Source organism: Pyrgilauda ruficollis, unplaced genomic scaffold (assembly GCF_017590135.1).
Source record: "Pyrgilauda ruficollis isolate IOZ18807 unplaced genomic scaffold, ASM1759013v1 scaffold38, whole genome shotgun sequence".
Classification (NCBI taxonomy): domain Eukaryota; kingdom Metazoa; phylum Chordata; class Aves; order Passeriformes; family Passeridae; genus Pyrgilauda; species Pyrgilauda ruficollis.
The window spans coordinates 4,924,135-4,937,666 of NW_024525267.1; positions in this window are offsets into that span (position 1 = coordinate 4,924,135).

Below are 13,532 nucleotides of genomic sequence, written 5' to 3' on the forward strand. Positions count from 1 at the left end.
CCAGGCACAGTGTCCACCTCATGTTCCATATGGATTCTATTGCTAGGAAGCTGCTCCACTGTGTGAAACAAGATTAAATATATTTTCAAAGAACAGGAGAAAACCAAAAGCAAGTCACTCAGAGCTAAATTAAGGCCTCAGCCCTATATTAAGGCTTGGACTGTGCTCTGCATAATTATACAGCAGCAGAGCAAGAGCCTCCCTCATAATTAGTGCCCATGAGCAACCAAGGGGCAGAACTTGGGCAGGGATGTGGTAGCACCCAAGTTTTATTTCCTCCCCCACAAACCAACTGGCTGAGCTGGTATGACACAAGGTCATGACGCTGTGACCTGAGTCCAGAAACCACGACCTGCTTGGGGAGGAAAACACTGGGTAACCAAACCCCAATGCCAGGACACGGAGCACATGGAACGCTCTCCCCTCCAGGGTGGCCCCCATGGCCCCTCTGGCCTTTCAGCAGATGTTCCTCAGTCAAGTGCTGCCTTGCAAAACTCCTGTTGGACTGAAGATCTGTTCATGCCATCACATCTCCACGTGTACAGACACGTCTGGATCGGATATGCCATGTGGAGGGAGGCTCCAAGCTGTCACCATGCCTCCAGTCCATTTGCTTGTGTGTTTAAATGCATTTTAAGAAATCTGTTACAGTCTGACTGCAGTACGAAACCAAATGTGAGGTGGACAGACAGTGCTATAGATGAGATCCTCCTCTGGTGTAAACCAGCATCATCTCATTGATGGGCATGGATAATCACAGGGTTAACTCCACGAAGGATCCAAAGCATTACATCCAGCATCTGCAGGGGAGACTGAAAGAAGCATTCAGCAGCCTAAAGCTGGAGAAATCTGATTTTATTTAATTCAATTTATCCTTTAGGTTGCCCTCCACAGGATTTAATCTAAGACTTTACAGAGATGTGTTCATGACCTACTAAAATGATAAATGTGGACATGGCATAGCCTTGAACACTATTTTTTCTGGCAGCAGAGCTTACTGCATCAGAAGTGAATCTCTTTTGTTTCCTTTGCTTTGGGTTGCACCAGCATAAATTTCAGCCTGGGTGAGCAGCAGGTGCTGGTGACAGGCCAAGGGAAAAGCTCTGATGGATAAAGAAGCACAGAGTGCACCTTTAATTTATAATCATATGAAAATTTTTCTGAGGTAGACTTGTTACCTCCACAGTCAAGATAAGGTGTTTTTCTAAAGTTGGCTTTGAAATATCAGTTATAAATTGAGAGCCTGAAGCAGGAAATCCTGGGCGGAATTTCTACCCTGCATCACTCTTTAATACATCTCATGACAATTCCCACAAACCCTCAGCTTGGTGACTCCCTGTATTTGCTGTGGAGAAGGAGAAATAAAATGTCATCTGAGTCTCCCATTAGGTGTGCAGAACACATGAACACTTCGGAGCTCCCTTCCCCTGGGGACATGGTGCAAGCAGGGAGCTGTGTGATTATACCCCCTCCCCTTGGGTCTGGGAGCTACATTCCCCCTCCCAGCATCAGTGCTGAGAGACTTACATTTATTGTTAGAAGGGTTGACTGAGTGGGAGAGATACAAAGAGGATTTTGACTTTTGCAAGCTAGGCCTGAGACTTCTAAAACTGCACTCCTGGAGTGCTGGATTTGAGGCACTAAAGTCTCAGTGAGAGATTTTGTGCATCAGAAATTTCCCTCTACCGCACATGCATGTCTCATCCAAGCACCTCACACAAGGCAGCGTGAGCATTTTCCCAAGTGCATTATTTAAATGTATACTGGGGTTTTTTTCAATATCATTATTTGAGATTGGAGGGTCTGGCAGACACTCCACAAAGCAGCTGCCTTTCCTCGAGCCCCAGCTGCCTGTCCCTGGGATTAGATAAGGTGCTCAGTTTCCATTTCCTAATAAAAGCAAGTTGCTCCCCTGAAGTCATGGAGGAAAGCTGGGCACAATGGTCTGCCTTTTGTCACAGCCTCTCCTGGGACACTCAGATCCTGCAGCCTGGCATCCTGTGAGTGAGTGGCAGGCGCACAGCCAGCTTCCTCTGGGAGCTGCTGCTCTCTAGCTGCTTGCTCTTGAGCAAACCAGTTTAAGGTTAACCCCATTATGGCAAGGCCATGGATCAGCCCTGCCCCAACTGCTGTGCAAGTGGAGAGGGGGCTGCAGGATAAGTGAGGAGCAGGGGTGCCTCTGGGCAGGGGGATGCTCGGTCTGGGCTGCAGAGCAGACCCTGAGGCCAGCTGAGCAAGGAAAAAGCAAAGGATGTGCTTTCCAAAATGAGCTGCTGTTGTCCAGCTGTCTTCTGTGGAAGACCCAGTGTTCATTACAGCCATATTTCACATTCCAAGAAAAGAGAAGAAAGGCCTCCCAGGGCTTTTAAATGTGGAATATGTGGCTCTTGTAGGAAACTGCCAAGAAGCTCAATTATTACCCTGTTGATTCCTTCTGCTTGTTGTTTCTCTGTGAAGAAAAACACCATCATCCCTATTCCTATCCCACGAGACTCTTCTCACTTTTACCCCAAAAGGCGCAAGCTATTACGTGCAGACGCATCTCTGGTGAATAATGCTGTCTCAAAAGCATCAAACTAAATGAAAAAGCCAAACTTTCTCCAGACTTAGTTTCTCAGGAGCGAATGTTGCATTTTTTGGGTGGGTGGGGAAGGAGGCAGATCTGGCACAGTTGACAGTGCTGTGTGGGTGGTGAAAGATGGGGTTTTTTTGTTTCAGAGGTCTCTGATGTTTCACAATACTGTTTGCTTCTGGTTTGGGGTGAAAAGCAAAGGTCAGTGACAGCAGTCAGAGTGCATGAGCTGGCATTGGCCATCTGAGACCAGCCATTGGATGCCACCATTTCACCGATTTTGCTCTGTGAAGTTGTTCTTTCCTGGAAGGAAGATATGGGAAACAGACTCACTTGAAGCAAGAAAGGAAGAGTATACCAAGACGTTGCCCAGGAGGCTGTGCCTCAGCTGGGGATCATAATTAATCAGTCAAAATATTCCTGGAATGTGCCTTTTAGTGCAGCGCCACTATAATGTTTAGCTCCCTGTTATGTGGTATCTTTCAGAAATGATCTCTCAGTTGGTTTAAAATATTAAGGATGATCAGTAAGAAGAGGAATGATGTATTGCATCCACTTTACAGGCTGAGTGATGTGGCCTGACACCACCCCAGCACACACAGCTGGGATGACAAGAGGTGCGAGGGCATTATTATCTCAGGGATGACTGAAAAGTAAAGTTATATTAGTTTTAGGCTTCACTGCTTTAGTAGTTATATATCACTCTTCTCCCAAGCACCGGTGTTTAGCAAACATTTATCTTATGTATTTTGCATCTTTCTCAATGAAATCTTGTTTTGGTTGGACTTAGTCCCCAAAGCCAGTCATTTTGGTTCTTTGGTACTAGGCAGATACAGGAATGCTCTGCTCAGCATCACTGTGCATTTCCATTCCTTGAGGACAATTTTATGTAATACTGCTAATGACACCATGACATTACTACTGGGATTGGCCCACCTCCCCCATAAAACCTGAGTAAGAGAGCAGTCAGGTTGCTGGAGCATTGATTTAAATTATTTGCTATCACTGTTATAGCAAAAAGATAGTACTGGAAAAAGGTGAAGGCTGATGTACATTAATGGGTAGCAGAAGTGGATTAACTCTTCAAAAACTACTAGAAATTTCTCTAGTCCCAGCTTGAGGACACTGAGCACGTGAACTTTGCCTGCCTGCCTTGATCCCTGTCACACAGAGCACTGCAAATACTCTTCTAGTGTAGTACTCTCAATTTGTATTTGTAAATTCATACGACACCATTAGAATACATTTTCCCAGAAAATAATATGTAAGGCACAGAAAACTCCAGAAAAAGGCTGTTGTAGTATTTCTGCCATCTTCATGCTACCTGAAAGTCTTGAATTGTCAGTGTAAGGCTTTACCTGCAAGCTGCACAGAGATTGTAGCTCTTTCTAAATGAGGCAGAAAGAGTGAATGGCAGATTAAAGGTGAGCACTTAAGTCCCAAGACATTTGACCAGGCATAGTTTATGTTTGGCCAGGCATGAAATTGTACTTGGCAGCACGAGTAGGCCCATTGCCTGAGCTCCATAATGAGTGGGACCGGGGACATGCCATGGCTTTGCTAGGGGATGCAGGATTATGCCTTGGTTCCCAGGACTGTGGGGAGACTGGTGTCAGGCGAGACAGAGCTGCTTTTGTGTGAATAGAGCAGAAGTGCAGAAAAAGCAAACCAAGCCAGAAGGCAGAAAGGGGGCTGCACTCAGCCTCTGGGAAGGGGATGGCAAACTGCAGCTGAGAAAGAGAGGCTGAGAATCAGAAGAAAGTCCAGAAAACAGGAATGATTTCACAAGCTGCATTCACAGGGAATGAGAGCTTTGATTAATATTGGTTAGTGCAGAGCAGTGGCCTTCAACTTTTTTCTGTCTATGGACCAAGGAAGTACTTCCAGGAGAGGCACAGAATACAAATGTGATAATTGTCTTCCAGTTGGTTAAAAAATGGCTGCAAAAGGGAAGGAATTTGCTTCTCTCCATTTTCTGTGGGGGTCAGGCATAGAGAAGCTTCTACTGAAGTAAGTAGATCCATATTAGCAGCAAAACCACCACTACTGCTGGCAGGGCTGGACTGCTGAGGACAGCATGTCATCCCTACCACCAGGGGCTTTTACAGAATCATAGAGTGGCCAGAATTGGAAGGGATGCCAAGGATCAACTCATTCCAACCCACCTGCCATGACTGGGGACACCTTCCACTAGACCAGGTGGCTCCTATCCAACAGTACTTCCTGGTGAAGCACATAATGGGTAATCCCAGAACTGAAATGAAGGGAAAATCAAACTAATCACACAAGTATGGCACCTTGAGCAAGGCACAAAGTGCTGGGGATCTCTTCCTGAGTGAGGGAGCTCACAACTTTTCAATACTTTTTTCCAAAACTTGGGGGAAAAATATTTCCTGAAAGAACTGTGCTATGAATAGAAGCTCATTGAGTGGGTAAGAGGCAATCATGGAATTAATCATCAGGGATTCATGAGGCAGCACAAGGCCAAAAGTCTGGTGGCTTTCGTCTCCAAAAGCACGTCATGCACTCGTGGACCGTCATCTTCCCCTCACAGCCCCAGCTGGAGCGCAGGAATGAATTGCTCATGCTTTCATCTTGAGAGCTCTTCAAACAAAAGGGCCTTGAGCCTCCAAAGCACCAGCAAAAGCCCACGGTGCCTCTTTCCCTCAGTGATCTCAAGGCTGAATCCACCCTGTGCCTTGCTAAGCAGCTGTTAGTCACCCTCTGAAACAAAGAGCATTCCCCAGAATGACGGGAGCGCTGTCTGCGAGCAGACGTGGAGAGAAACAACAGCCCAAACAACTCAAAGGCTGGATTTGCCTGTGCTAAGATGTTCTCCCAGCAAGCTCAGGAAGCTGTTATTTGGAAGCACCACATGGAATGCCACATGTGACATTTCAGCACCGCCTGCAGGGAGGAGGCTGAACTAGAATGCACAATTTCCTCTGCTTTTGGCCCTGACCCTTGGGTCTGGGTTTTCTCATTTCCACCAAAATGCCTTTTGCAAGTGATTAAATACTAAGACAGCTCAAGGTTGTGTCTCCTAAGTGAATTATTTTTTTAAAAAAGAGGATTTCTTTGCCTTGCAACAGGGTGGGAATACTTGAATGGTTGTCTAATTTTGTTCTATTAAATATCCAAAGCAGAAGAAAATCTTGAGTTAAAAAAACTGCCTGTAGGCAGGCATGACAAGTCACAGCAATATTATTCCATTTCCCAAAGTTATTCATAATCCATTGCAAACAAGAACTGCTATGTCTCCACAACCAGTCGACCTTCAGCCTTGGTGTGTGGATTTAGATGCCATTGTTTTAGTCACAGCAAGAAAAATTAATTGCATTGTTGCTGTTCCAGCTGTATTTCTGGGAAAATGCTTGCATGGGGTGCACCAAACAGAACCCTCAAAGGAATATTATTTTTCTCAGTTAAAAAAAAATTAAAAAAAAAATATATATATAACTTGCCCTTTCAACCTCTGATAAGTCAAGCAGCTTCTTTCTGATGCAGGCAGAGAGAAGCCTGGAGGAGTTAAAAACACACACACAGGGCTTATCTTTACATACTGCATCCAAATTATTGACTTTACATCACAGCACTGGAGTACTCACATTTATTTACTTTAGATATTTTCCTTTTTTCTCTGAAGGTGATGTTTAAAACAATTATGAAAACCCCATCCATTTAGGAAGTGGTTTAGGAAGAATCCATGTCTGGCCACTGTGTTATTGGGAAAAATCCTAGGAGCAAAGCACCTTACCCAGCCCTATGATGCAGTTTGTGTCAAGGCAGGAAAGGCAAAAGAAAAGGTTATTGCCCTGAAGATCCAACAAAATTCCTCAGATTTTTTTTTGAGAAAAGGAATATTTTATTGCATGATCAGTGGGAATTTCAGTCATCAGGAGAACTGCAAATCTCATTCAGAAATGTCCCTATTTACAAAGAAATGAAGGGCTGTTCTCTACTGTCAGTAAACTTGGCAACAACTCTGTTGATTTCAACAGTGAAATAGAAGCAATGAGCTCCTTGCTGAGTCAGAGGGCTTGAAACACAGGCTGTCCTCATGGCTACTTGGATTTCCCCTGGAAATTTCTCTCTGCACCACTTATCAAGCCCAAGTTTGCTTGGGCACATGAGCATAATGCCACAGGACAGAGGCCAGGAACATGAACAGGCAAACCTTGAAGACCCACAGGGAAGTTCAAGACAGAAGAATTTCTTGGTGTTTCACTGTCAAGACCTCAAACAGAAATACTGGTTTTTCAGTTTCCTGGGGGCTTTCCCCCAGGACTTTCCACCACCCTGTGATGGGGAGTTCATGGACAGCCTTTCCTGCTGGGCAAAATGAGAGGCCCCAAGGGAGAGAGCCCTGGGCAGGGGAGGTACCTGGGTTGGGGTAAAACAGCTGCAGTGAAAAGAGATCATGATTAGTTCCACCAGGCCTAAACACGATGCTGCTGCCATCATGAGGACCAGTTGGGATTTGGTCCCATCCAGTGACCTTTCCAGTGTTGCATTCCCTGATCTAAAATTAGGCCTCTCATCCTTTGCACACAAGTCCTGTGCCAGCCCAGATACAGCCGTGGGAGACCGGACAGGATCCACCAGCTGAGCACTGGTGAGGACAGGCATGGCCCAGCCCCTGCTCTTAAATATGGATGAGCACATTCCTCTCACACCACGGGAGCTGCTGACACGGCTGGGTGTCAGGAAACCACACAGGGTGGTTTTGGCAGTTCCTGGGCTCAGCTGACAGAGCAGCTCTGTCAGGACTCCCAGCCCTGTGCTGTGCAGCACAGCTGTGCTATCACATCTGGAGCACTGAGCCACAGTGCAGACAGAACAAGTGTCTGATGCTGCTCAGCATGTGGCTCCTTGCACCATTTCTTGTAGCTTAACTGATGAGGCAGTTCCCATTTGCTTTCCCTCAGCCCATGGCTATGCTAGCCTCTGAGGACATACAAGTAAAAAGCATCCCCAACACAGAGACCCCTATTTACTGCAGGGGCACTGTAAGAAAAGCAACTTGCATCTTGGAAGCACACATACAAATTTTTCTGGCTTCACAGAGAGCTGCCCCTTGTGTCTTCGCTGAACTTCAAAGGCATTAGGAAGCCATAAACAGAGGAGCAGTGTTTATAGAAAGAAACAAGAGGATCCCTGAACCATCTCCAAAGCAGCCATGTTTTTCAGAACATCTGTGCTACAGGCAGTTGTGAATTCCCCAGAATGGCCCCAGCCAAGAGCTCTTCCAGATCTGCTCTGAACCCCAAGCCTGGGGCTATGACCCCACAACATGCCCTCCGTTTCCCAACAGGAGCAGGACAGAAGGAAGCATGAGTTCCCACTCCTCTGGGGTGAATTGTGCTTAGATGAGTGAACTTCCACACAGGAAGAACACTTCTGGTTTCAGGTGAAAAGGAAAAAGCTACACCCTTCCCTCAGCACCTGTTGTTCCTCCCCAAGTCATCACATGCCAGATGTTGAGGATGCCCATCAGACTGCAAACAGCACCAAACACAGGGACAATATCACTCCCTGTGACCCATGGGTGACTTTTCCCAGGCTATGAAGATACCTGGCTGAAGGTCCAGGGACAGCAAACTGGGAACACCTGGCTGCCAGGGCTGCCAAGTCAAGGGGATTTCCCTTCCAGCACGTGATGTGTCCTGCCCACTGTGAGCATGTCAGGGACAGCTGCCCCAGCCAGAAATCTCTGACATGAATCCCCTCCTCCCTCTCCATGTCAGAACAACCACAGAAATGCACACCTCCCTTGCTCAAATGCCAGGGGAAGGTGCCAGGGCAGCCTCAGGGACGGATGCCTCCTCCACCAGAATATCACAGCAAAGGTGTCAGCAGCCTCAGCTACGACCACTCCTCAAGCAGAAATAGCAGCATGGAGATGCAGACCATGCATGAATACAAGCTCTTTCTTTGATGAAGATTTAGGACATTCCTGACAGGTTTGAACTCCTGGCTCATTACTCAGGAATGTAGTATCTCTAATGCCAGAAGAAACCAAAATCAGGAAAGTTCTCTGGGGTTAGCTTGGTCCAGATATGACCAGAGAGGACAAAATTATCATCATGTGAGGCTGGTACCACTGGTAGAAAAGTTCCCCAGAGGGGTTCACACTGTTGTAGTTATTAAATCACAGTTTTGCTGCAGGTCAGACCTCCAACACCAATCTCCTTCAAAAAGACCTTGGAAAAACCAGGTTTTTGTCACTTGGAGAGGAACGCAACAGAGGCAGAACTATGACAAGAGGATGAAGATAAACTGCTGCTGTGGATGTTTCTGCTGAACATGGCTCTGCTTGGCTTTCATGCCTGGATTCAAAAAAATCATGAGCAGATCAATCTTCTCAGCACAAGGTCAGGATTCTTCCTGTGGCAATAGGGTCCGCGTTAGAAAGGACAAAGTATTTCGCAGGAGGAAGAAAACTTTTTGGATCTGAGAACATTAGGTTAGGTAAGTGCTTTAGTACTTAAAAAAATATTTCATATTGGTTGGCTTCAAGATCTTGGCTTTACATGTTGCTTTCAAGTAGTAAGATAATACTAGAATTGGCCAACTTGATGGCTCCCTTTAACCTCAGAATGAACTTCCATAGCTGTGGGTGAAAAGCCTGCTCCCCACCTACCACAAAACAGCCTGCACATGGAATTCTTTGGAGAAGGCCAAAAACAGGCTTCAAAGACAGCAGAGATCCATCCTTTGATGTGCTTCTGTGATAATTTTGAAAGCCAAAGAATGTTGTACTTAAAAGCATATAACTTAGCACATGCATAATTATCAAGGGTTGTGAAGCACAAATGAAACAAAGTTGGGGCAGGGAAGTAGTCCATTAAATAAGAGGAAAAATGAGAGGTTGTATCCTGTGGTCTCACAGGTGTCTCACATTGGCTAGAAACAACAGTGCCCTCAGACTGAAAGGTTTCAGACTTGGACCCCAAGAGGTACTCTCCACTCACTTGTGGGCACTAGGGCTCCTAGAGGAAGTCCAGTTAGCAGTCTAGGAGGTTCTTTCTTCACTGACACATATAGAAACTGGAAGAAAGAGTGAAACTTCATCCTAGTGATTTCTGCTATTGTCTGGGAAGTCCTGGATATCCAATCTTTGCCCACCACTCCTAGGTTATGTCTCTTACACAAAGCATGGCCTGTCAGGGGAACTTTTCCCTCAGTGGTAAGCACTGTGTGATGCAATCTGCTGGTGAACTCAGAGCCCCATTGCCCAGACTCTGCCCCTGTCCCTGTGCTGCAAGGCCAGCATTTGGGTATACACACATAGCTCTTCTCAGGCTGGTTGCTGATGGAGAAAAAGAAATCCTTTTTGTTACTTGTAGTCATCATAAACAGGGCAGAGGAAGACACCTCAATCAGTTGGAAATAATATTGTTGCAAGCTGACCCAAGTGATCAGAGTTAAAATGCACAAAAGTCTTGAAAAGCTGGATCCACCTCTTCCAGACCTCCAGTCACTTCCTGGCTGCCCTGCCCCAGCTGCTGAGCAGTGGCAGTGCCTTTGGAGCCAGCAAGCTCCTCCACAGCTTACTGACCTGTCGTGTCCCTGCACTCACGGAGAAGAACTGGGCCCTTCATGACCTAGCTGACATTGCTCTGGTCTGCAGAGGTGAGGCAGCCTTCAGAACTCAAGCTTTCATTCTTTCACTGACCTCAAACTTTATAAAGTTTTGGAAAGAGCCAGAGAAATGTGGCAAGTGTGATTTCTTGGTTTTTTTACCTCACATTCTAATGGGGACCCTAAATCCTCTTCTGCTACCCCTTTTTGTACGTGACACCACGTCTATAAAATTATCCCACAGTGCACAGAAATAAAAGAGCTATTTCCCAGCACAGAAGGATGAAAAGCAATCAGTTACAAGAAGCTCATGTCACGCACATGCAACCCTTCATGTTGCTTCACATGCCTCCCCCAGCACTGCAGGAAGGTCAGCCACCCTTGGCACATCCTTCTCTATTTCCCTCCTCAAGCTGCTGCACAACACATCCCACATGGAAAAGCTGCTGGATATTACCTGACCCTGATTTTTCAGTCCAACCCCACACTGAGAGTATTTACTGACTCTTCCAAGCACCAACTCAGGCCCCTCTACTTGGGCTTTGTGTGCCACACCAGCTTGAGGAGATAAGTCACATATTCCCAGCAGAAGGTGACAAGGAGTGCCTGCTTACTCAGAAAGCTGCTCCAGCCACCTGCACCCAGACCTGCTGCTTTTCTACTCTGCACATGCACAGCTGGAATTGCTCAGTGCAAATTAGTTAAACTCATAGAAAATCCCACAGGAAAACTACTATCTTCCCTGTATGGTAAAAAAGGTAATAAAAACAAGTTTTGAACAAAAATCTCAAATACCATTCAATGAATAATCATATTGAATTAATGGACTCCAGGAGGAACATCTTTACCCTCATGACAATCTGCTTCTTGACACACCTTTAGCTAACAATGGGGATAACAGCTTTTCAGCACCCTGAAAGATGAAATTAAAACTGCACTTCAAAAATAATCTCCTTATAAATGCTTCTTGTTGATAGTATCTTCATTTTTACAGGTAGGTCTTTCATTGTCTAATGCAAAGAATTCACAACTTTTTCTAGTAGAGACACACCCCATTTGCAGGCTCTTGCTCAGCTAAATTTGGATATTAGGACTGCAGTAAAATTGATTTTGATGCTCAACCGAGAAGGGGGAAACAATCCTCTGCAAGTCACTGTTCAAATTTAAGGAAGCAGCTGGGAAATAAAGTTACAAATCTCTGAAGCATGTCTTGCTTTTAAGTGTAAGTTTCAGGTGAGAAATATATCCTGTGTATTAGAGAAGTGAGGCATAAACCCCTGGATTCCAGGGATTCCAGACTTCAGTTAACTTCTAAGATAGCATAAACTACAAACACAGATATCAGTGCAGCCCTATGCAGTACACTGAGTAGTTACAGAGCACAGAAAGGTTCCTGTGCAGCACTGGAAGACGTGCAGCCTGGTTTAACATGGTTACCCACTACCCAATATTATTTAAGTAGGTACAAGATAGCTGTGTCAGGAATCAGGTTACACAGACAAGCAAAGTCATGCTGCTGTAACAGCAGGAGGTCAAAGTGCTGTGATATATTTGGTTTGGGTAAACAAGGGCAGCCAGGGGATGACACCCAAACTCTACATTTTTAATTTGAAACCTAATTACAAGATGCTTCTTTTTCCCCTCTCTGCTGGCAGAAATGCCCTGACCCCACTGAAATTAACTTAAAACAGATAGAGATGAGGCCCAGCAACAGATCCTATTACATGAATCTAATTTGGATCCCACATAAATCATTCCATACAAACATTTATTCAAGAAAACAACCCAGGATGCCCACAAATCTGCAGCTACATTTGCTGCAGATGTACCAGCTGAGCATCAGACTCCCTTGACTTCCCCCATCCCTAACTGCAAGAGTCTCCAGTGGGTAATCTGGGTATGAGACATTTGTCTGAGCCAAGTGCAAAGACCCTCTGACTATTAGAGAGGTTTCAGTGGGTCTGAGATGTGTCACTGAGCCACTTCCCAATGCAGATTCCCAGCACATCTGTGACGGACACCCATGCATCCCTCAGGGATCACATAACTGAGGATGTGAGGAATAGCCCCAGGTTCCCCCCAGCATCCACAACAGCATCCTCTGCTTTCAAACAGTCACAAACACTGCCTTCCCAGCCATGCCCAGAGCTTGTGTCTCTCCATGTGTGAGTCTGTGTGAGTCTGTGTGTGTGTGTAACCCTTGGACTACACCAGACACCTTTGTTTGTCCCAGGAGCCATATCCCTTCACCTTCTGCATGAAAAGGTTATTGGATGCAGCATCAAGCTCACCTCCAGCTGTCCCCAAATCAGCTGTAACTGCAGATTTCAAACCTTGCCTCCTCTCCCATTCACACTGGCATTGGAGGAGGTGATGAAATACAGAGGAAGTTTCAGCACTCCAGGGCCAAATCTTGCACTGTTTCCAATGATTTTCAGGCTCATGTGGCACCCAGCATTTCCATCCCATGACCATGGTTATTCCTGGTCACTGGTTGTCAAGGAGTAAGGAGACCCAGCCCTGGGGCAATCCCAGAGGGGAACCCTCTGCCCAGCACAGCCAAACACTGGCATGACATGAATCAGTGTTTTCAAGATCATGGGTTTGCCCATCAGGGCGGCCCCTCTGCTTCTGCTTCCTGTCTTGGCAGACATTGCTGAGGGTGAGGTTTTTCCCTGCTACCGTGGACTTCTTGGAAAAAGAGTGCCAGAGAGGAAAGTGGCTGTGCCAGCAGATAGGATGCCTGACAAAAAGCACAGACCAGGAGAGGCATCTACTCTCCAGCACTGTGCCAGCTCAACTGGGCACCCCCTTCCAGCACAAACCACGGCCCCAGACCATGTCTGCTGCTGGGGATGTCCCCACTCAGGACCTGAATAACCCCTCCAAAAGTTGTGTAGCCACACAGATGCTGAGTGTGGGCATCAGGAGCACTGGTTAAGCTCATCATTCACACCCAGTTTTAAATCCCTGGACCATTTTTTTACATTTTGCATTAGACCAAAGTTATCAGATGTAAAACAGGAATTGTCCCAAGAACAGTAACCAGGCACTTGGACTTTCTACCAGCCCCACTCCCTGCCCCACAGCAGCTTCCCAGGAAAGGGGGAAGAGGTAGGCTCTGCAGGACCACAATATTTTGATTTTTTGCCTGCAGGGCAACCGCTTCAACCCAGATCTCATCCAGATGTGTGCAGAAGATGCTTCCCATTGAAGCTATCTAAGCAAGGGACAGCACAGCCCTCACAGCCTTCGCAGACCCTCTGCAAAGGCCCCCCACAGCCACTGCTGTCACCCAGGCATCCCCTGGCTGCCCTCCAGCCAGCCCCTGCTGTGGCAGCATGCTTCCCCAGGTAACAGGGGAACCACACTCCAT